At 37.0% G+C, this 22,636-nt stretch overlaps 1 long non-coding RNA gene across 1 annotated transcript in view; it reads right to left on the reverse strand.

Annotated features, from left to right (window-relative positions):
• The window catches only part of LOC135313388 (uncharacterized), a 95,178-nt gene that overhangs the window by 72,472 nt on the left and 70 nt on the right, over positions 1–22,636 (reverse strand). Inside the window, exon 2 of the long non-coding RNA XR_010373024.1 lies at positions 18,188–18,240. This is a non-coding gene — a long non-coding RNA (uncharacterized LOC135313388). The remainder of the gene's footprint in view (positions 1–18,187; positions 18,241–22,636) is intronic.

Genomic DNA, 22,636 nt, shown 5'->3' on the forward strand with positions numbered 1-22,636 from the left:
AGAAAAAACATGCTGCAATTTGGAAGAATATACTCTAGAGTTTAAAAAATAAAGCCCCTGCTTTGTTATAACTATTATAGTTGGGAACATATTTTAGAAACACATTTTTCCTACATATTTTCTCTAACAAAGAACAGAACAAAAATAACCATGGAGAAGAGAATTCTTTCAGATGCATCTCCTCAGATGGAATTCTGAAGCCACAAAGCCTTGCATTCTCCCAAAATTCACTAGCTGAATTTATCGTGCAGGATTATAACTGGAACCTGAATATCCAAACACAAAAGTTGGTGGATTTCAGGAAAAAGTCTTGGGACCATAGTACAAATATAGAATTATAGTTGACACAGTCCATAATATCTCAGATGCCTTGACTTCAGATGTTTGGTAAGACTTATTGTTCCACAATCCTAAAAGCATCGGGCTGAGAGCACCACCCCTCTGTGATAACCTCCCCAGGCTCCTTGGCCAATACCCATTCTTATATATGCATAAATGCGCATACATATATATATATATATATTAAAAATATGCCTGCCAGTTAGCTATGTCACAACAAGTTTCATTAAATACAAAGAAATGGTGTGGCTACCCAGCATCAATCTCGGGAAGGCCCAATAAAATGAGGCCCATTGTTTCTTAATTAAAAAGGGCAGACTTTTCCAGTTTGCAATCGTGCCTGCATCTTTCAGATAGAGTGGGACTCTGTACGCTCAAAAGAGAAGACAAAAAGAAACAAGTGTTTGTTTTGCTTGAATTTTAAAGATAAAGTTTATTTCTGTGGATTAAATGAAGTGGGTGAGGTGTCCAGAATGTTTCTGATGATTTTCCCCAGTAGCAAGTCCTTTTGTCTGCTCTGCTCTTCACCCTGGTTGTTACTTGTATTGCTATTATCATCATCATCATCATCATTATAACTTATCATTATTTATTATCACGTAAGGAGCAGTGGTAACTTGGCGGGCAAAAAAATGAAGTTCACCTTTCTACATCTGCATCTCTGGCCTGAGCATGAGGAAGGAGTTTCCATAAACTTCAGACAGAGGTAAATGTTCCTAAACTCATCTCTATACCCAGTGCATTCAGGATTGCACTTAAACTACTATCCATACAAAACACATCAACCGAGGTCAGTTTCCAACAGTTTACAAGGTAGGACATTTCTCCACATCTGCCTTTCAACCAGGTTTTTAAAGAAATACGTGAAAGCAATACGGAAAGGAATTATGGCTATATGCAAATTGATATCCTTCCTCCCCCCCATCCTACCTTTATTTTCCTATCTCTTTATTAAGACCGCGACTATTTGCAGGAAGATTTTGTTGCAAGGCAGTGACAGACCGCAAGGAGCTAACGCGTCTAGGGGGCTGCCCCTGGGCCGAGAGCGCGGGGCGCAGCTCTGCCGGGCGGAACTGAACAAGCAGCAGCTCCGCTCCAGCACGGCGCCCCGTAACGACGGCTGGCAAAGGGCCGTAGCGCAGGAACGGTACCGGGTAACGTGAAGCCCAGCGCGCGAATCCTCCCAGCGCGGGGGCGGGGCGGGGCGCCCCCTTGCGGCGGCGGAGCGCGGCGGTGGCGCGCGGCGGTGGCGCGGCGGGAAGGGCCCCGCCCCGGCCTTCCCGCCCCGGCCTTCCCGCCCCGGCGGCTCTAAGGGCGGTGGGTGCCCTGTGCAGGGCGGCCGCCCGCGTTCCTCACGAGCACGGGCAGCACAGCTCTTCCAAACGCTCCACACAGAACCTGCCGCATCTATTATTATGTGCTATTACAGATATTTTTTGCCTCAGATGTCCAGAAAATATTTTAATGATCTTAATTACGATCCTGTTTGGCTGTTTCTTGCACTCAGTCTACACTCTTCTTGTACACACAAGCAGGGATCTGACTATGTGGTTTTTGAATTTTAGGTTCTAGTTCCCAGAAAATGTCACCTTAAAAGTGATCTATTCCTTTTGAAAGAAAAGTTACTTAAATGCACGGCTGGAAATAGGAAACTTAACAACAATGGTTAGACCACAGTTCCTCTTCCAGGACTGTGCTGTAAAGGAGCTGTAAAAATAAATAATATTTATTGCCAGCCAATAAATAATGGCAACACCTTTTAATTCCATAAAAATACATTGAAATAGGAGAAATATCGTGTGGAGGGGCAGAATAGAAAATCAGTACATACTTTCTTCTGCAAAAAGCAGAGAATTTTCCTGTGTCCTATAAAAGCACAGGTGTGCTATATAGGTGGAAGAAAAAAAGCCCAACAAAACAGAAACCAACAGAAATCAACATACCAGTCCTATCCCTACCAACAGAAGACACTCAAAGTTGAAACAGAAACGAATATTCTTGTTTCAGCATCTGCATGAAGTACAGCGCAAGAGATGGGGCGGGGGATTCACCCTTCCTCCATTTCATCATTTAACTTATGACAGCCCTTTAAAATGGCCTGCCTTTTAAAAATCTCTCACAGGCGAAGACATTGCCTTAACCCTTCACACCTTACTTACAGCACCCAGGCTGATGAGGTGTCCCTCCTCATTTCGCCCCCTGGCCCTCACACTGTTAACTAAAGAGATCTTCTCATATTTAATTGCACGCGTTATGCCTCGCAGCCCAAACATACATTTTCTGTTTTGCAAGCACCGCAGCTTATTCTGCTTGGCTGTGACGATAGAAGAAAACAGGTATATAGCTTTGCACTGGGGGGTTAAACGCTAAAAATTACTCCTGTGAATTCTCCTTTAAAATTGTATCTGCTGTGTATGTGTGCAGCTAGAAATAAAATGCTCTGAGTATCTTTTACATACGCTCCAAATGCCTTATCCAGAGAGCTAGTGAGAAGCCCAAACTTCTGCTGTTGTCAGTGAAAGATGGAAAACATTAACTGTCTGCATATCCCACCAATATTAATATGTGCTACAGATTTTCAGCATTTCTGGCAAACGAAACTGCCAAACAATACTAATCAATGGTCTATTTATCTAACCTAATTTTCCACCACTCCAGGGGCGTATAGAGGAGCTTTCCATGAAGGACAATCCTAAGAATAAGCTCTCCAGCTTGACATGGCAGTTGGCAAATTTCCCCCAAAGTCTGACGGATTGAAAACATTTAAATTTAAATTAAATTTAAAACATTGAATCTACCATGACTGTGGATGTCATTATTCCTATTGTTGGCTAATATCTTGTTTAAATCTTGATACAGGAAGACATTTAGTTTTCCATTAGAAATGAAATACTCGTCTGAGAAAACAGTTGTTAAAATGGATCTCTGCAAAAGGACTAGCCCAGATAAAATATCACCTGAACTAGCTGTACCCTGCACATGCGAGGAGATAATTTCCATTTCTAACTTCAGTGACTCCATGATTAAAAGGTTACAGATCACTTGAACAAAGTTAGTTAACTTAATCAAGCTATGCCAGCACCATATAAGCAAATTAAATGTTATGCCTGGACATATACGAGTTTTATAGTAAATAAGGCAATTTTACATATTTTGTTACTATTTAGAAAAACATATTAAGCAAAGATCATTACATAAAGTCTAAAATCTGAATTTGAATCTACACTGGTAGATCCTCTGCCTATGTGTTATGTAAATATATGGAAGTGCCTTTATTTAGGGAAATCAAATTATAGTAGATAGTCTGCTGACCATCTGATTTTAACTAACGAATACACTTATCAAAATGACAGTACTATTTTCATAGCTGCCTGAATGTAAAACTAAGTTCCATTTGACATGTAATGTTCATATTAATCCTTTTAAACATTTGCTGCCTTTCCCCCCACAGGTTCCTGCAAAATGGGTCGAGTGATTTATCAAGGTCTGACCCAGCAAAGTGCAGAGAAGGCTCACATCCCACTGGCTTCATGAGCAATGAAGGGCATCTCCATGCACCTTCCAGGATCAAGCTCTGAGGACTTGGCAGTCCTTCTGGACTACAGTTTTGTTCAGATTTTTGGATGCTAACTTTCTTTATCATGCTTTCATTTTGCACTGAGGTAAAATAACAGCTGTATCCAAAACCCTCTTACTGAGCAAAATTTTCATTTAAGTCTAGATGAGTTTGAGCAAGAAAGGAATGCAGGCATGAGTAAAAAGTTTGTCAGAGCTAGCTAACATGGCAAAGACTACTTAAGAATTTCATGCTACAGATATTTCACAATCTAGACCTGAAAAAATTATAGCTATCATAGTTAATAGTTAATAAATACAACAGAAATCTTTCCACTATAATGAGTATTTTGTAGACCTAAAACTAATATTCAGCAATCCTATATGAGTTTGTTTCTTGAGAGTGTCACTCTACTACAAAACAACATGTAAATCAATGGAAAATATTGGAAAATGTTAAGTTAATAGTAGTTATTTTACTAGTAAAAAGAAGATCCATTATTCTAATTTTTCTTGTTTGCTGTTTGTCCTCATACTTGACAATTTTCTGTTTTTTCTTTGATAATTTAAAACCTGGGTTTAGGCAGTCTGTTAAGTAACAGTGGTCATGAAAATCCGCAAGGCACTTGAAAGGATCCAAAGGATTTATCTGCCTCTGATTGAACTGATTGACTAAGTAAAATAATAATTCTTTTTGAAAAATATATACCACTTTTTAGAACACAATGTAAGAGCACTCAGTGTTCTAACAGGTAGTCTAATTAGAACACTAGTAAAAAAATAGTACAGCATCCTTAAATTCCAGAAAAAAATGTGTTGTTCTTTCAGTTGTGTCTTTGCTAACAATTTGGAAGCATCCATTGTATTACTACTGCAGTGTTATTGAGCTAGTTTTATTAAGGCAAATTTATAGCAATGTTAGAAATTAATACCACTCTTATTTCCTCCACTGCCTGGCTTTATTGAATGCCATGGGGCATATTAATCAGTAAAGCCAAGTAGTGCATGAAATAAAAGTATAAATTAACCTGTAACATGAATGTAAAAAGGGGCTTAATAAAATAGAAATAAATAACACTTTAATGATAATCAACCCCGCCTGGCTTAACCAAGCACATAGTGTAATAATGCTAAATACAAAAAAAAAGTATTTAAATAAAGTTGAAATCATGAGGCAAACTATATCATTTACAAAGGAATACCTAATTCACTGTATTGTTTAAACACACATAAGATTGTGTGAAAAAACACCCTTCTGTCCTGACACCGCGTCATGTAAAATTCCTGTCAACTCTGGGAGCAGGCCCACAGCACAGTGACTATGAGCGTGAGAATGATTTCAGAGCAATGTTGCATTCTGAGAGTCTATGCATTTAGATATAACAGAAAAGGAAGTCTTTGCATAGTGTATTTTGCATACACCAAAAATGTACCGCCAACCAGAACAGTCTCTTCAAGCCTATTTCACACAGGTGAACTGCACACAATGCGTATAGTGATTTATTAAGGGCTTGACCTTGCAAGTGTGTGAAGTCATTTTAACCTGTCCTTAAATTTATGTTGTGGTTTCTGTAAAGACAGTGTATCCTGTGCTATAATAGAAGGGCTTTTGGGGGGAAAGTCTTTTCTCTCCAGGGTCCAAGAAAACTCCGTCCAATGAATTATGGCCAGTGCACAAATCAATATATGAAAGTCTTTGAAAAATCAAAGCGAATTTTGTAATCATAAAACAACAGACAGCTCAGCTTTTCTCCACAGTTACTGCACTTCCAGAGCACAAACATTTGGTCACGTTGTCATATATAATAACCACATATATGAATATACATATATTTGCAAAAACAGGGGAAAAAATTGGCCCATATCCATAAGTATCATAAAACACCAGTGTGTATGCTCCCTCTGCTGGCTCTGCTGAAGGTAGCTACGAAACACACCTGCTGTAATTGCTCTGCTACTGACAAGGCTGACATAATATGTAACAACTTTGCTGTAAACACCAAGTAACAAGAAGAAAGGTAAGATGAGAAATTCTGCATGAGTGACTGCAAACATAACAATATAAACATGATACCAAAGCAAAGGTTTTACAAATACAGATGTATATTAGAAATGCATTGGAGTTCATTGCATCACAGTTGTGATATCATTATGGAGACCCATATTTTTCACATTTGCAAATTGTATAAAACAGGGTTGCAGGCTGGTTACTTTCAACTTTATCCAGGGGCCAATAGAAATGGTTAAGCATATTACTTCGCAGAAAATGTAGTGGTGCTGAACAGGAGGCAAGCTTAACGTTTAGTCCAAGTGATGTCCCCATACTCTTGGCTGATGTTTGCTAGGAGTTCTGTCAGCTAATGAGCTGAACCATCTGTAGCAGCTTCCTGACAGATGTGGCCAACTCCCGTACTGGGCCACTACATCTTCTGGCACAGAGATCTGCGGAGGGTTCCAGTGACGGCATTCCGAGCGAAGGGCACAAAATGCCGCCACCAGGTACTCCAATGTGGTAGATCTTTGTAAATAATAAAGCAGCTTTTTTTTACCAAAGGGCCTGCCAAACACGTTCCTTTTGACTTCAAAACTATTGTGAATCTTTTTTCTCCCTTCATCAGGCATGGCATTGAATTCAGGCCAAACACAACATCAGTGGATGTAAAGGAATTACATGACAACTCTATTTAGGCAGGGATTTTTCTTTTTTTTTTTTTTAACATCAAGGTTTATGCTTAAAATTTGGATTCTTCCGAGTCCACTCAGCTTAATCTATTATACAGCTTTTGCAATGCACAAATTTCAGAGAATTTTGAGATGCACAAGCGTATCCAGTTTAGAATACACTAAATGTGTATTATCTCAGTGCTATTATGTGTTCTACAGTAGTAAAGAAAACAAATTATTAAATTCATATCCAGTAAACGTGAAAAATAAACCTAAAAATACCCTTAAAATTTGTTTTCAAAAGAACCTTTTTGTATCATTTCTGTCTTCTGCATAAAGTATTCATTTTGGACATGAAATACATTTGGATATAATACCATGACAGCTAAAGGACTGCCAATCCAAACGGATATTTCAACATAATAAATATTGGTCACTGTGTTTAGATCATTGAACTCCCCATTATTTTCTTTGGAAGTCAAATACCTTGGCAATTTAGCCTCAGTGCTGACAGCATTATAGTCATAGGTCCGATAAATGACTTTTTTTTTAATGACAGTGGAGTTCCAATAAAATAAAATAAAATTTTTAGCACAAATATGGTGTTTTAATTACATACCATTACAACATTTATGGACAGTTGTTTAATTTAAAGAACAAAAAAGAGAAAAGTGAAGCTGGAGAATGCCACATGTTGGTCTCAAACTCAAACTGTACACCTAATTTTTTGTGACTGTTGCAACTGGGCAGCACATGATAAGTTCTTTGAAAAACTAAAACGTTATTGAATCAGTTATGTATATGTCAAGAGACTAACAATTTGCAGACTATCCCAAATCATTTAAGTAATAAATCAGAGCGTGAAAGACCTATTATAAGACCCTGTAGTATTAAATTAAAGCAACTGTGTTGTAACAGCACATGAAAAAAACCAGAAAGTGCACACCTGTCACAAACACATTGTCTATGGAAAGTGGACCAAAAGTAAGTGCATGATGAAAATATGACAGTATATTTCAAGTAGTCACATGCAACGAAACAAACATGCACCAGGGGCCCTTGAAATTCTTTCACACCTATTAGAATAGAATTTATTTTAATAATAGAAGACTGTTTCTTGCATAATTTAATATTTCAAGCATCTTTTTAAAATTGATTGTGTGTCTAAATCGGTTGATTAAATCTTATACAAAAAATTGTTCAATTTTCTTTATTCCCTTGTAATAGAAACGTCCCTGTAATTTGACACCACTGTAGTCATATGCTTTAGACTGGCAGTAAGGCTGTGACAGCTCTGCTTACTGCCTGCAGCTGCCACTAACACTAGATCTATCTTCACAAATATTATTACAAGTGTGTTCATCTGAGGTGTCCTTATTCACAATAGCTGACCTTCATGGCTATGTCTGACATTTAAAAAGAAAAGTTCTGCTTTACAACCTTCAGTGTGCCTTCAGTTATAAATTACTTGTAGAGTATTAGTAATAATAATTGATTTTAGCAGTAAGTAATAGAGTTATAAACAGCTCCTAGTATTTAATGAAAGAAATGCTTCATCTTCTGGTTTTATTTATTAGTATTCAAGAGCCTTCCACAACCTCACTGAGATCAGTTATTGCTTAATTAAACTAGAAAAGATGGCCTGTCGATGACTCTTTGTTCAAAAAGGACTAAAAATATTATTTTTTACATTTCTTTACAAATGTTCTTAAGGTTTGCTTTTCTTTTCTGTTGTGAGCTCATTTGAATACAGGTAATGCATGTGAACAATGAATTGTCGGAATTTTCTTTCCATGTTAATAAAATACAGGATTTTCATCTTAGTGCAGTGTATCAGTTACAAGTAAATATAATCAATGAAGAGTTTTACCCTGTATTGGCCACACTAGAGCTCTCCTTGGTGTTCACAAGTGAATCAGTTGCAGAAACCGTCTAAGCATCTTTTTGCTGCTCACAACTAAACTCTATTGCTTTTTTAAAGAAATTCAGGTTTCTAGCAAAGTAAAAAAGCACCTACAAGTTCATAACGCATAATAACTGATGTTCACACATGAGAAACTAAGGACTAAAAGACTTCACTGGCAAATGGCCTGATGAATGATGCAATTACTCCATCAATAATGGCAGGAAGGTTTCAAATAAACAATACCCAATTAAAATCCGACTGGAAAATGATAGCAGCTACTGATTTTATTTTGTCTTTTTTTGTCACAAGTGTTATAACTGACAAATAAAACTTAATGTCACCTTATCATGATGCAAATAAAAATATACTGTACACTTACATAAATGTCAAGCTTGAGGTGCTGTCTATCATCTCTCACCACTAGCTGGCACCATAGCTTTAAAAATGTCGTGATGCGTCTTGTTTATATCTTACTAATTAACAAGCCAGTTTCCTAATTTTCAACAGAAAACAATTATTCAAAGCAAACGAGAAATATTTGGGGCAATAAACTAAAATGAGTCTGAAAGCAATATTCTCAGTGATGACTGGTAAGATACATCCTGCAAAGGGAAATGGATAATAGTTAACAGACTCAGGGCTTGTTTTTATTAGATGAAAATAAACGGTACTGTGCACAGATGGGAGAGTCTGATATTTTTGCTACTGGCTGTGAGATTGTAGAGGTCAATATCTTGGATTATGAAGAGGATGAACCCCAACAAACTGCCTCCCTTACTGGGTTTTTTTATCCCAAATAAACTCAGAGGCCACTTCAGGTTCATTTCCAAAGAAGCAGCTTTATTACATGGGCTAATAAATTTCACAGAATCTGCCTCCTTCACTGGCTTCCCCTTTGTCATTAGAGCCTGCTGCTTTCATTGTCTGCTGGCTGGATACAGATGCCCTAAGAGGCATCTTGGTTTCCATTCTCTGACGGCACTGGTTCTGACATTGCAAGAGACTTCACTGCCATGTTCTGCTCTGATTCTTTCAGACTAGTCACTATGGGCTGACTGGACACATGCATTGGCATGCACACCCACACATCCAGACTCACACAAAGTTCAAAGCAGGGGAGTACAAGGTGGTCATCTACCGCTCAGCCTCAGAAGAGACCAAACAAAAATTCAGGCAACTGCTGCCAAATGGCTACGTATTTACAGGTTGGGCAAAGAAACCCATAAATGTTCACACAATACCAATAACAGAGCACTGTTAATGTACAAATGTATCATATTTGTGGCCGATCTGTCAGCTGTGGTCTGAATAGACACTGAAATACTTCTATAAAGTAAGAAAGCACTCCCTAAAAAGAAATCAAAGCTTTCTCTTATTATAGGACTGGTCCTTTGCAGCTGTCCAGCCAAAGTCACTCTGAAAGCTGGGATGTACAGACAAGATTTCAGTATCAGTAATGGCAGTCACCTCAAGAGAACCCTGACATTCTAGCCTTGGCACCATTAAACAGTATAGCTCATGAACGTACACATAGTCTTTTTTATAACCTTCCATAGGACCAGAGAGAAGATAATATACTCTGAACAACAGTGCTATACATGTTACAAATTCTGCAGTTGGTCCACTAAAATATCTAGCTGATAGCTCTCTCCCTACCAAACCCCAAAAAAACGACAACAAAAAAGCCCTCACAGAAAAACATATACTGTCAGCTATGTAGGAAAAAAAGCATTCTAATTCTTACTCTGAAAAAGGTCACCTCCTGTGTAATTTTATAGTGACGTTTTTGTCCTACCTAACAGGAAAATGGTGAACCTAATCTGCACCTTCACTATTATCTAGACAAGTTCGATTCTGCCATTTGCACGCTACAGTACCACTGCCAGGCTACTTTTCAGCCCACTTTAAGTACTGCCCTTTGATCCAACAGAACAGCAGACCAAAAAGCAGCTCACACACACTAGTACTGAGGAGATTATGCATACAGACTGCACCTATTCTTCCAGGATAATCACTGACATCATGAACATGCTGTTGTCTGAAATGACACAACCAGTTCTAACAGATTGATTCAGAAGACTATGTATAGAATGACTTGGGTTACGAACACAGTTATAATATATATTCAGGACTGGTATGGCACAAATTCTTACTTTCCAAAAGAAAAAAGAAACCCAAACAAAAGAAAGACTGGAAAGTCTTTTGACAGGAATCCCCTTAGATCAAATTATTTTGGTGTTTTAAATCTCGAGTAGCTTCATATTTGCTAGTGAATTTTATCCTGCACTAATACAGATATTTTGTAAAGCCTTATTTTGATCCCATACTGGCCAGTATGTACACAAACATTAATTGGCTAATTTTGTCTTGGAACAGAAAAGAACAATTAAGAGAGGTTACTTTTTTCTCTTCTACTTCAAAAAAAATGCCGTCTAAGGAACACAGATTAGGATCACATTTGTTCTTTCATAAGAGGAAACTTTACACGGCAACATTTCTCCATTGTATCTGGCCTTCTTAGATTCCTGCTGCTGGCAAGTTACACTCACAAAGTTCACTCTGTAGCCAAAGGTTTTGAGTCTTTGTTTTCTGTAACAAAAACTGTCAATAAACAACAAATTAGTTGCCCCAAGTGTTTTAACAAAGCCATGGGAGCTGACACCTTTTTGCCGTATATGCTCCACGGGATAAACCCGCTGCCAGCATCAACTAATCATAATGTTAAGAATGTGGTGGGTTTGCCTTGTTCCAAAGTTATTTTGAGGTCATTTTGGTAGTCCTGCAAATAGTCAACAGGGCAGCCCCTTATAACTGAGCCAATTCCACAGAATTCAGGACAGACAGCAATGTGAGAGGGAGGATCATAAATTGGAGAAAACCTAGACTTAGCGAATGCAGCAGAGAAGCTTGTAACGGCTGCAGTATAATAAAGAAGTGTTAGAGTTAATCCACTGCTATCTGTCTTTATTTTGCTAACCCACTTGAGTGGACACCACAGCATTGAGACTACATTAATCAAAATTTGGAATGACCTGCTTTTCATTGCAAACTGCAGTTATCTTTCTTTACTGATTGGCCTTGACCTGTCAGCTGCATTTGGTACTGCTGACCCTGGGGGTTCTTTTGAAGAGCCTGGAGTACTATGAAAGGTTGTCTGACTCTGTTCTTGCTTGGTTTAATTCATATTCTACTCAACATACCCATTTTATTTCCAGTAGAAATTGCTCATTTAATTGCATTGTAAGTTTTATGGGGTATGCCCCAGGCTGCGTTCTTTATGCCAAGCTTCTCAGTATTTATATGTGGAATGGTGGAAAAGGGGAAAAAGAAAGTCACTCACTCAAAGCTAGACCAGGCTTCATAATACCAGTAATTTTCACTGCTTTAAATTGTATACGAAGCTGTTTTGGGGATAAAACATATGTACATGTCACCATCTGATGTTTATTTGACATCAGATGCATTGTTTTTCACTTAATACTTTCAAGCCAGGTTCATCATCTTTTTAGGAATTTAGGAACCCTTTCTTCAATGCTAGTATAGATTAAGTCTAGTAAGAGACCTATATTATAACTTCATATCTAACCCCAAAGCTGGTTGGATGAGAGCCTTAGTACTACAAACCCGAACAGTTCATACTCAAGAAACAAATATTCTTTCAGATAATACTATTGTACTGGTGTCAAAAGTATTTAATGCCTTCCTTCACAAAAGGGATTCAGATTTTATAACCCCAATCCTGATTCTTCCCAAAGAAATAATGTAGTATAGCATAAATCTACCTTACTTGTGGTGTTTGTGAAAACATACAAGATTTTAAACCTGATACCGCTTAATCTATTTAATTAGTTAATGTATGTATGACAAGATGGTTTCAAATATTATGCTACACATAAACCACCACCTTTATTAGTAAAAGATAAATTGTACTCTTATATCTAGCATTTAATTTTGCCGGTCCACTTGGACACTGTCAAAATGAAGAGAAACATTACATGATTTAGGAATGTAATATCAAAAGAAATACACGAGGTAAACTTTAATTTTGTTCATATCTTAAATGAATAGATTACTTCCACAAACAGGGCTGAATTTATGGCTCAAAATATTTTACTTTGCATTAGAACTGATAAATTATATCAGTATCATTGTTATGCATGAAACTGAAAAATTTAAATCCATCATTCAGGAATCATCTGGATCCTGGTCATCCAATCAGTTTTGTAAAGAACTACTACTTCTTTACCCAGAACCAACTACAGTGGAACGCTGTGCAAGGATTAGAAATCTGTGAACAACAATACAAGTCCCAGATTCAGACCTTAGAGCAAAATACTAATGTGGCATTGCAAGTAAAATGTATTTATTATAATAATTACTTATTAGCATTTAATTAAATTACCTTTGTGCTGCGTCAGCCATCCTATTTTAAAATACAAAGTAGAGTGAAAAAATACAAATTATAAAAACAAAATTATGATTAACTTAAAAATTTTTACAACATATTTTTAAAACAGACGATGGCAATAAAAATGGAAGACAATAAAAAATTTAAAATAAACGGAAGCTACAAAAAGAGCAAAGCTGCTGTTCACTCATGAGTAAAAACAAACTAAAAGATAATGTCTATCAAGAGATCAGAAAGCAAACCTGGAAACAAAGCACCTCCAGGTTATGGAAAAATGCAGCTCAAAATCTGGATTTTGTGAGCTAGGACTTATCATTAGTACAATGGATGTAAGCTTTAGCGGACATCTTTTCACCTATTACATAAATATATTTGAGCAAACTCTATGTGGACTCAAGTGCTTATTCTGTTGTTGTGTGCTCTAATTTGATACTAATTCCAGCTGATTTAGTACCAATTACCTTATCTGTAAATACAATCACAGAAAAGTCCAGAGTCTGAAATCCACCAAGCATTTATATGGAAAGGAAACAAAGGGGCTTATTTCTTTCTGTTACCTCCCTCCATTAAGTTCATCAATCCCCTTCTTTCTTATATCATTTTCCCCGGTATATATAATTTTTAAGAACAACAGAAAATGGGAAAAAGCCAAAACCAAAACCCAAACAGAAAACCAAAACAACAAAACATTAAGGTATTCTTTCTGATTAGGTAGGAGCTAATGACTTTTTTTTTTCCTTGCTGTGCCTCACCTTGACTTCTTTTTCCTGAACAAAGTCTGTCTGTTGAACAGTAATTGCTAGGGCAGTATTACCAAAGTAATAAAGCCAACTGCATTAATACTTTAACATTCAGCTTAACTGCAATGGTAGCACATGCATTACAAAAAAGGAAAAACATACACACAGTTGTTTTTGGTTTTTTTTTTCCAAATGAAAAAACATTGCTTTCCACTTTTGATGAATGTCACAAATTACTGATAACAACATGTGGCACCAGAATAGAAATGAGCCAACAGCTGCAGAGATTTAAGTAATTTGCACACTGCCTGTTCTCTGGTACCTCCCCTGCTGGAAGTTACCATCTTCAAAAAACAGTAAGGAGAGGGGAATGTGGGCCTACACTTCAGCTGCTTCAAGTCACAATCCAAAATGTTAAATCATGGGATGTAGGAAAACATCCTCAATTAGCATAGCTGAAGTCATAACCAATCTGCCAGTAGTTAAAAAAAAAAGAACAAAAAAACCCCCAAGTATTCAAATCCAGCATTATGAAAGCAGCATTTTGCCAGATTTTATCAGACACATACAGATTTTTTTCCCCCAGAAAGTAACAATGAGCAATTATGTATTATCTGAATTTTTCAAAATACTCATAATTCTGTGCATATTTATAACCCAGTTCCTCCCAGAATGGTTAAAGCACAGATGATTGTCACAACAGAGGTAGAACTCTAGTCTACTCTTCTTCCTGAATCATACTACCTAGACTGTGACCTTACAAGACTGCACTGTAATTTAGGAGTAACACGGTGGCAGTCCTACAGTGTTATGTAGGAAATTTCCTATACATTCCTCAGCAGAAGCAGGAACACTCACAGAGCTCTAGGAAGAGCAGCAGTGTCCAGGAGAGCCTCAAGAGGGCCGGAGACAGTTTTGGAAAGGTTGAGGAGACTTTCTGCGCTGGTGGTATTCATACAGGGGTAAATAATATGGGTTATCACATACTAGTATTGTTTATGTAAGACAAACAACAAAGGAACATGGTCCCTGCTATGAGGAACTGAAGGTTTTCGGGACACATCTCAAGCTAAGATAATATCTAGCAGCATGTAGTAGGGACATGTGTGTTCCAAAAGAGACTGTATTGAATACCAGAATATTCCCTTCTCCTCATTACCCTTCACAGGGAAGCAATTCAGCAACTGCTCTTTTGGTCCAGTAATTAGCTTTTGTTAAAGCTTGCTCCTGCAGATATATAGAAGTCATGCTAGAATGGACTAAAGTTTATGTTCTATTTTTGCTGGAATACCACTAAAGTAAAACCCTAATAAGGGGGTGAAACGTATACTGACATTTTTCAGCTTATATACTGCCAATTCCCCCAGTATCCTAAGACCAAAATGCATGTAAACCACTTGGAAACATACAAGCTTGTGTTGTAGTGTAAATGGGATCTCAGATACAGATTTCACAAAAAGACAACTTGGGTTCAAAAGATGGACTCCAGGCAGATTTTAAAATCAATATTGACAGATTTAATCCAAAGGTCAAAAGAGGAAAACCCTCCTCTTGTCATTGAAGTGAACAAAACAGAAAAAGGAAGAGCTTTAGGCTGGTGGCTGATATTTCAGCAGTGCTCGAGTCATGTATAATTTAATACTCCATGACTGGCTAATAATACCCTTCTCTGTGTTCCTATCACAAGTTTTGCAATAATGGTCAAGATTTGTGGTTTCCAGCCGTCAGCTTGGAATATTGCCTCGCTGCTCCAGGCCTGACATAGTAGTCTTAGTTTTCCACTGGGATGTGCTATATAATTGCATCAGTCTGCTTTCTGAAACTCTTGGGACGGTGTTCAGCTTTTTAAAAACAAAGCAAAAAAAAAAAGCAAGACAGAGGCTTTGTTTGGGCACAGGACTACAGGACAGAACAAAAAATAACTAATTCAGTTAATCCCAAGGCTAACTTCATGAGAGGGAGGGAATAAAAGCAACAGGTGTACTGGAAAGCTAGCACACGTCCATACAAGGACATAAAAAGAAGTTAATTCTTGCTTAGATAAAATGGCGACTTTAATTTACAGAAATATCCAGGTGCATGTTTTCTACATTTGCATGTTGCAAGCACCTTTCTTGATTTTTAAATAAAATATTGTATACTCATAAACACAAAAATATAAGAAGCTATTTCTATCATTGGAAACTCTGTGGTACAACTACAGCTAGGATTCAAAACGGCACAGCCCTCCTGGTTGACTAAACTTAGGAACTCCAAAGTCAAAGTCCCAGGTGACACTTCTTCAAGTTGGCCCCACTGAAGTGAGGCAATCAGACCCATTCACCCGTGTGTTTTGAGTAACAAGTCTCTGAAATGGCGCCCAGAAAAAATATAAAAATGGACAATATCTGCTAATTACTTAGGCCTGCTTAGATTGTAGGCCTCATCCTCAGCCATGATAAAGTGCAAGGAATGTACATCAGACAAGAATCTGGTTTCCTAACTCTAAAGCCTTTACCCAGAACTTTTTCTATGCTTTGGGGACCTTGTTAAACAATTTATTAAATCCCTCACGCACCAGAAAATCAAACTATGTTTTAACTGTATCTGGTACAAGGTATTGTAACCAAGTCCTCTGACATCTGGATAATGTAGATTGATGAAATACATGTTAAATGTAGATGACACAACTACAACAGTGTTATGATTGCAAACATTAAAAAGGTAATAGTTTTTATATTACATTTCACCAAGAGTTATAGGTTTCAGGGGAAACTCCACAAAAAATACTTATCTGTCATTTTTCCAAAAGCAAATTAGCCACGTTTTAAATGAGTTGTTCCTATTTACACAACTTAACTTATCTGAAAGTTACAGTCTTAAACATTAGTACATGTTTATGAATTAGATAGTTGACCTTATGTTAGATTTCTCTTGCATAATCTATCTGTTTATATTACCATCTCTTACAAACACAGAGAAAATGATTAATTATATGGCCAATGAATTCAAACCATGTGTGTCCTGAAGGCAGAAATGTCATCAGGTTATATATTGCCATAAATATTTCCACTACTCAGCATTTTCCAGCTGTGTTTATTACACATGACCTGCAATATTTGGTAAACAAGCATGTGCAACCATTTCTGTGGCAAATATTCTAGCATTACAGGGCATTATTTTAAACTTACAATACAATTTTCCATGGAATACATCAATTCATACACCTGAGGTCTCTCAGTGTACAAATGACTGACTACCAGCTGCAGTTTTCTCACCTTTGGCTATATTCTCCCAGCAGTTTCAATATATTTCTCTTAATTCAGTGATTTAATCAGCCACAATGAGTAGATTGGTTCCTGACATTCTCTAGAGTTTTATTCTACTTGCCTGGCATCTCCATTGAACTCCTGGTATTGGTCAGTACAGACATTTTAAATGCAGTGAGTAAGAATTGTAAGATACCTGGCAGAATCTATTATAATGCTTATGCTATTGGTTTAAATTACAACCACTTGTACTTTAGGGCATATTATTTTGTATTTAGCAATATCTATTTCTAACTAAATAAAAAATTTCTACCTTAGAAAAGAAAAAAGAAAACTTCTATGAATTCATTATGAAGACTTGATGATTTTTTTTTAAGAGATACACCTTAATGTTCCAAATGCAAACATTGGCACATGTGGTATTACCCTCTGGACTTTAAATTTATTTTGGCAGCTTTTGAAAGCACAGCCTTATTCACATATGTTTCATGCTGTATATAAAGAACTGTACATACGTCCTTGCATCACAGTAGTCTAAAAATCTCAAATACATGTTATAAAATGAATTAAATGTTTGTCAGCAGCAACAGACCAGAAAACAATTATGTAAAAAATCAATTCACCCTATTTTGAAATATCTGACCTGCCAGAGGGGTGTAACACTTAAAAATGTAGTACAATTTACAAACAGATTAAAATATAATATGCCATCAAAAAGCATGATCCTAGCAGCTTAAGCACAGCTGGGAGAGTAAGTACAGGAAAGGAATCAGCTATGTAGCTGTGTTTTTAAAAAATCCTGTCTGTGACAGTTGTTGACAAAGTAGTTGTTAGGGTAGCTACAGTGTACATCAGATAAACAGTCAAAATTATGTTTGATATAAATCATAGTACAAAGAATATGTGCAAATTCAATTTAGAAAACAAGAAGTGAGAGGTTTTCATGTTTACCAGTCAGAAAAGGCGTTTTGAGACACACAAATCCAGTGCCAGATGTAAAGCTAACTATTGGCTGAACACTGACCATGTGTTTGAGCCATGCGGATATGAAAACCCCTCCCAGAGACAGATCTGCATTGCAGTCAAGGAAATAACAAGATTTATTTCCCCTGCCCTACACTCTCACACAGATACGTAGGCAAGCAGGAAATCCACCTGCAGTTCCTCACCCTAATAAAACATATCAAATATACTTACTATTTAGCTAGCTGTATAATTACTGTTAACTGGTGTTTTCTAAATCCTAGTAACAAAGCATGAACACTAAGACCAAGTACAATCATATACTACTCTTTACAATTTTGATTTCAAGAACAGCAGATATTACCTTCTACATCCTCCATTTTTCTTCTTTCTTCTACATCACAAGATTTTTTCTTCCTGTGTAGACAACATTAATCCCAATTAAAAATTATTCTAGAAATCTTGTATTTCTTACCTTTTTCCCAGTTGTGTTGATTTTATTACACAGATTTTAGAACGGCTGACTCCACGTGCAGTGGCATCTCAAAGACAATATATTAAATTTCATTTTACCCGGAGTTTTTAACTGTAAGTGGCTATCACATTCTTTTTTCCCCCTAGGAATACATACACTCCTTCCTATTTGACCTACATTTTTAAAAAAATGTATGTTTGCTAACAAAAAAAAATCTAGGATAAACAAATTATATTGCTTTTAAGAAAGCCCTAAATTTACCCTAGATCCTTGTGTAAATGAAGCAGCATAGAATGTTGGACATATAACACTTTATCTCAAGTAAGCTCCTTAAATATGATTGTAGACACTTTAACACGACAACTTTACATTTCGTCTAGGGCATAATTTTGCTAGTAACATAATTCCCCCTATCCTAAGATCTAGACAATAAATGTAAAATTCTTGTGCATAAAGTTACAGAGCCAACTGTGTTAAAATGGCATATCAGAAGCTATCTTTCCTTCACTGCTAGATGTTTTATTGTTTGGTTAGTCCTAATATCATTCCCAATGCACACTCCTTCCTTTAATTTTTGTCAGAAGGGTTCAAGCAAATAAAATTTTAAGAAGCAAATTCAGATAAAACATAGAGAGAGCAGGTTATGAAATAAAATAGAGTCTAATATGTTTGGATTTAATTAGCATCCAAAGAAGAGTAGAACAAATGGAAAAAATATTTAGGAAACTATTCATTTTTATAGCAATCCAAAAGGCAGGATTATTTTCCATACTACATATCTGGTACAAATATAAAATATTCTAAAGAATAAATATTTTATATAGAGATCCAATTTGTAGAAAGAATTAGTCCCATGTCCCTGAATGAAACCAAAATATACAAAGGGAAAGCAGTTTAAAAGTATTTTTAAATGAGCTAGTTGCTAATTGTTTGATCTCTCTCATTTCCTGGATCACAGCTCTGAGATGTAGCTCTTGAGGAATATAAGTCATGCAAAATTGATCTAAGGTCTCTGACAGATGGAGTGTAACAGGCATAGTTGCAAGATTTTGGTGTTATTTCCCCAAATGTTTGCTGGAGATTACTAAACCTGTGCTAGGCTGGTGGACCAGTATGTGCGGTTTTGCTTCAAACTAGCTCATAGGCCGACACAGTACTTCAAACACACCTTTATCAATTATTAAAATTAATACAGGAGACTGTAAATTGAAGCAGCTAATGTATCTACAGGCATTCAGTGGCTTGCACAGGAAAAACACAGACAGAAACGAGAAATACTATCTCAAATTAAGTCCTCCAGAGACTGCCAGAGTTCTGGGGCAGAAGACACTTGAATTGGCACAATGTGAAGTGGAAGGGATTTGTTGTTTCTGGACTCTGTGTGTGTATACAAATGTATGTACTTATATGTATATGTGTATATAAAAAGCATTAATAACAATTTCTGAAATAACGCAAATACTGTAGCATAATCATGCTACTAATTCTGATATCAAGAATCAGGTTATTGATTCTATGTATTTTTTTAATTAATGAAGTAAAAGGTTTTTGTGCATCCTGCACTACGTACAAGTACAAGAATTGTCAAAATGTTACCAGACTTTACACTAATATATTATCCTGTCTTTGTTCAGCAAAGCTCAGCAATTTAAATCAAATTCAGAGTTGAAAAGAAGATAGCAGAAGCTGCAGTTGCTTGCAGAAGAGTCAAGTGTTTGCAGTAACACTTGCCCACATTTAAATATACCACGTTTTCTACAATGCAGAAAAAAGAACTAAATGTTAAATAATCTTTTGTCCTGGACCTCACATGAATGTTTTACTATACAGCACTCAGGGCTTCTTATCAAAGTTGTAGTTTGTGTCCTTTTCAAAGTATGAAACTTAAATATATTCAAACTACAGCTACATGTGCAAAACTATCATCACAATACTAACAATTAATTATGAGTGCATTTGTTTCTGCAGTCTAACAGGCTTATGGAAAATAGATTTGGTTCAGTGGATTGGCTCCATTAACACTACTATTCTGGGGACTAGAACTCACGATCAATTTCATATGCCCATCCATATGCTCTGTGTAATACAAAAAACACCAACCTTTGGACAATTTCACCAACAATATTTACATATCCAAAGATTCACTACACAAACAAATGCCATGTAAGAATCAAGCAATAAAACCTCCAACAAACCCACAAGAAAAAAGGAAAATTAAGAGAAACTGACATTTCAGCCACATAAATACATAAAAGTTAAAAGCCTTTCCCTTTTTTTTTTTTTTTTTTGAGCCAGGTGCAAACTACTGTTCTTACAAAGAGGAGAGTATATGTTGTCAAACACTGCTAGGAAAAAAAGGAAAGCATGTTAGCCATCTGCAGGATCACCAATACCGCATCTGCTACATAATATGAAACTACACCTGACTGTGAAACTACATCAGCCAGAATAGGTACAGATGTATTAAAAGCTACATTTTCTCTTAAGGAAATGGGTGATCCAAAATGGGAAGAAATATTCTACTAGTTGACAACCAACCTGAAAATACCTTGCTAGCAGGAAACTGTTTGCCTGAAATAAAAAATATAATTTTTCATCTAAGACCTCAAACTTGTGGATAATTTTCATCAGCAACTGTGAATCTTTGTAAAATGTGCATCTCCCTCGTCTACTGACTTGTCTTTTATGTCAGTGCAGTAAGCACAATAATACAAAATTATCACGTTTTGTACAATCAGTTACACATAGGAGAGGACAATCCTGAACAGAAACTATAGAATTCAAATGTGATCTGCCCATGGCTGTGCAACCAAATGAGACTGCAAGACAATCAGCCTCCATAAGTGACACTTAACTGTGAAGTGAATGACAATCAAACTATTAAAGGGATGGTATTCTCCAAATTCAGGGAGGCAGCTCCTGTGTAAACTACAAGAACCTTTGAAATGAACAGACATATTTAACCAGTACTGTTGTCTGTCTCACAGTATGCTCACCCTGTGGGTAACAGGGGCAAGAGACCAAGCAACATAAATGACACATATAAGAACAACTTTATTTGAAATAAAATTTGTGTGGTTTACTTTGTTGGGAGAAGGAAGATGAGAAATTGTTGGGTTTGGCCTCAATGCAAAGAATATCTGGAGGCTGCTGAGATTTCCAAGGAGTTTTACTTTCTAGGAAGTCACCTACCTTCTCAGAGAGATCAAAATGCAGGAATAATCTAAAGACTTCTTTCAACTTCTATACACAATAGTAGCAAGAATATTTCAAAACCTATTGGGAATTTCTCTACTTATTAAGAAAATTATCTTTAGTTAATCAAACAGGTTTTTATACTTTCGCATGAATGAAAAATGATAATCTGAAACTCAGAGATTACATTTTCCTTTTTTTCATAGGAACTGCAGGGTAAAGATGTAAAGGAAATGAAATTAGCAGCTAATACTGAACTTCCAGTGATTCATAAACCCTTTCAGTCAAGCATTATATATGGGGGGTACCCACCTATAAACCTTTCAGTAAAATCACATCAACTGGTTTACTCCTTTATATAGCATATTTTTAAAGGGGGTAGGTGCCAACGCCTCCTGCCTAGGTTAGGTCATCATACTGAAAGAGCTACTGGTAATGTGAAAGGACAGAGAAACCAAGATACAAAAAACTTTTACTTTAAGGATAGGTTCTTATAATGCTGTTTTCCTGATAAAGTTTTCTGTATCTTGAAAAATGGCATTATGTATGTGCTTAACTATGCTTTATTCTATACAAGATTTGCGCATAAGACCTTTTTTTTAAAACTCTCTATGCTATTTTACGATGGCAAACGCCATTAAAAGATACAGGCGGTGCCTCTGCTTGAGAAGTTTGTAAAATTTATCGCTTGGATGTCTTTTGGTATTCAACTTGAATACACTGACCTACCCTCACTTTCAGAGGGTGAGTGCTAAGCAGTCTCGGGAGAGCAAATCTTTTTGTCGCCTCTTTGCAGCGTCTCCAAGATTAAAACTACACGTGGAGACAAATAACTCCTTTCAGAAGGCCCTGGTCACCTCAGGCACGCCCTGAGCCCCCTGCAAAAGTCCTCTGTAACCATCACACTCCCTCCTTTCTTTTCCTACAAATGACTTTAACCCATCCGATGAACCATCTATCTCCCTCCAGGACGGTATCTCGATGGCTCCCCTTTCACACAGCAGCCCCACGACCGCAGGCAGACGATCGGTACCGACCTGCGAGCCGCGGGCTGCGCCTGGGGCCCCACCCCGGCTCGGCGCCGGGCGGGAGGCGGGGGCGCGCGAGGGGAATAGGCCGCCTAGCGGGGGGGGGCGGCCTTAC

The sequence above is a fragment of the Phalacrocorax carbo genome, chromosome 5, assembly GCF_963921805.1.
Source record: "Phalacrocorax carbo chromosome 5, bPhaCar2.1, whole genome shotgun sequence".
Classification (NCBI taxonomy): domain Eukaryota; kingdom Metazoa; phylum Chordata; class Aves; order Suliformes; family Phalacrocoracidae; genus Phalacrocorax; species Phalacrocorax carbo.